Source organism: Chiloscyllium plagiosum, unplaced genomic scaffold (genome assembly GCF_004010195.1).
Source record: "Chiloscyllium plagiosum isolate BGI_BamShark_2017 unplaced genomic scaffold, ASM401019v2 scaf_13927, whole genome shotgun sequence".
In the NCBI taxonomy this organism is placed as follows: Eukaryota; Metazoa; Chordata; class Chondrichthyes; order Orectolobiformes; family Hemiscylliidae; genus Chiloscyllium; species Chiloscyllium plagiosum.
Genome location: NW_025209504.1, coordinates 4,683 through 7,433, shown reverse-complemented (window position 1 = coordinate 7,433; position 2,751 = coordinate 4,683). Strand labels below are relative to the sequence as shown.

The window sequence follows — 2,751 nt, the reverse complement described above, 5'->3', positions numbered from 1 at the left end:
GGGTTAGATACAGAGTAAAGCTCCCTCTACACTGTCCCCCCATCCATCCCAGGGACAGCACGGGGTTAGATACAAAGTAAAGCTCCCTCTACACTGTCCCCCCATCCCAGGTCAGGACAGCATGGGGTTAGATATAAAGTAAAGCTCCCTCTACACTGTCCCCCCATCCCAGGGACAGCACGGGGTTAGATACAGAGAAAGCTCCCTCTACACTGTCCCCTCCATCCCAGGGACAGCACGGGTTAGATACAGAGTAAAGCTCCCTCTACACTGTCCCCCCCATCCCAGGGACAGGGACAGCACGGGGTTAGATACAGGGTAAAGCTCCCTCTACACTGTCACCCCCATCCCAGGGACAGGGACAGCACGGGGTTAGATACAGAGTAAAGCTTCCTCTGCACTGCCCCCCCGCCTCGATCCCAGGGTTGGACACAGAGTAGGCCTCAGGTACATCACCTTCGGGGACATTGCCCGTGTACCTGTTGCTATGATGTTGCCCGATTCTGTACCAAAGGGTTTATTCCTCAAAGAAGTGTCGGAGTGATCCTGGGCTCAGTGTGGGCCTACCCTGGGGTTGGTTACCAACCACACCACGAGAGAGAGAGAGAGGGACAGGGAAAGAGAGAGATCTCCTTCACTGGCAGATCTGTGCTCTGGCCTGTTTCCCTGGAGCAGTTCCCATTGCCGTGTGTGAGACCGCCTGCCGGGGGTTGGGCGGGGATGGGTTTAGGCAGAATGTTCATCGTGAGGGTGTGCCCTGAGCCCCTAGCAACCCTCCACCCTCTCTCCTACCGTGCTAAACTGAAGGTGTCATCGATGAGCTGGGCCCGGTTTACCACTGGGATCGCCTGCGGGGGGAGGAGAAAAGCAGAGTGTGAACTTTGCGCTTACAGGCCTGTTTCCTGAGTAGGCCTCACTCACTGGCACAATCTGAGCCCTCACTGAGAGGCAAGGCTCACAGTGGAGAGCACTGATTAGGAGGCCTCACGGGGATAAAGGCCTCATATGGAACTGAAAACGTAAAGGCCTCACGTTTGGAGAGAAGGTTTTATGGGAGGACTGGCCTACCTGGAGACCTTGCGGTGGACAGGCTGTCAGAGACTGCACAAAGCCCTGCCTGGTAGGAGGCCTCAAAACTGGCAAAATTAATGGCACTGCTTAGATACAGTGGTCAAATCAGGACAGAATGGGCTGTTCATCAGTTTTACAGCTATCTCCTTCCGGGTCATGGCTTATGATGAGGATCGGCCGAGAAACAAGGCCTAAATTTGACGACAGACCTAGATAAGAGGCCTCAATGTCAGGACGGGCCAATATAGAAGGCCTCAATGTGAGGATGGGCCTAGATAAGAGGCCTCAATGTGAGGACGGGCCTAGAGAAGAGGCCTCAATGTGAGGACGGGCCTAGAGAAGAGGCCTCAATGTGAGGATGGGCCAATATAGAAGGCCTCAATGTGAGGACGGGCCTTGATAAGAGGCCTCAATGTGAGGACGGGCCAGGACAGAAGGCCTCAATGTGAGGACGGGCCTAGATAAGAGGCCTCAATGTCAGGACAGGCCAATATAGAAGGCCTCAATGTGAGGACGGGCCAATATAGAAGGCCTCAATGTGAGGACGGGTCTAGATAAGAGGCCTCAATGTGAGGACGGGCCAATATAGAAGGCATCAATGTGAGGATGGGCCGAAATTGGAGAAGGGGAAAGAGAGGAGGAAGCGAGGAAATGATCAAAGAGACAGGGGAGGGAAGAAGAGAACGGAGAGGCAGATGGAGGGGGGGGAAGGGAGAGGAGGGATTGAGGGACTCCCCCTAGGGCTGGAGGCAATGAAATGAAGTGACGTCGCGTATTCAATGTCGGGTTGATCGCTTCTCTCGGTGACTGGAGCCAAGGGTTGTGCGTTGCAGCTCACTACCACTTTGGACACATTAGGAGAGGCATTGTGAGGGTGGGGACGGGCACACCAGTTCACACCACCCCCCCCCCTCCCCATCCCCACACAGACCTGAGCTTCAAATCCAGGCCCCACCCTGAGTTAGTGAAATCGGTGGGTGGAGTCAGCGAAGTGTCACTGACAGTAGGCCTCAGGCCTGAGCAGGTCAGAGGTCGTGCCAGCTATGTATCTGGAATGGGGGGGGTGGGGGAGAACAGGAGTTGGTGGGGATGGGGGAAAACCAGCTCAAGATCTGTGTCGATGCCTCCCGTAGCCAAACTGCTCACTGACCCTCACCGGCAAGACAGAACACAGTTGAAAATCCGGCCAAGCAAGGTCAGGTTCAGCCAAGCCCGGGGGGGACCTTCTGAGAGGGTCAGGAACGAAGATATTAGAGGTGGCCCCTTTTCTCCACTTGCCCCCTCTCTCTCTGAACCCCAGATCATTCTGAAATCCCAGATCGACAACCAAATCCTGAACCCTGAACCTTCGAGCCCAACATCCCAATCCTCACGCTGCACGCACCTCACTCCACTCGCTCCCAACCAATACTAAACCCCAACCATTCCCCCATAACCCACGACACCAGCCAGGCTTCAGTTCCCTGGAATTTAGAAGGGTGGGACTCTGAATGTAACAGGCCCGAGGAGGGGGACTGAATGGCCTCCAATTCCTATTTAACCGACTCGAGGAGGGGGCTGAATGGCCCCCTGCTGTTCCCGTGTAACAGGTTAGGGGAGGGGGAGGGGGGCTGAATGGCCTCCTGTTCCTGTGTAACTGGCTGGAGGAGGGGGGGGCTGAATGGCCTCCTGTTCCTGTGT

At 55.6% G+C, this 2,751-nt stretch overlaps 1 protein-coding gene across 1 annotated transcript in view; it reads right to left on the bottom strand.

Annotated features, from left to right (window-relative positions):
• Window positions 1-842, bottom strand: part of LOC122546798 (aminopeptidase N-like) — a gene marked incomplete at its 3' end in the record, with an annotated part of 9,545 nt that extends 8,703 nt beyond the window's left edge. Inside the window, exon 1 of the mRNA XM_043685429.1 lies at window positions 793-842. The remainder of the gene's footprint in view (window positions 1-792) is intronic.
• Window positions 843-2,751: the final 1,909 nt, after the last annotated feature.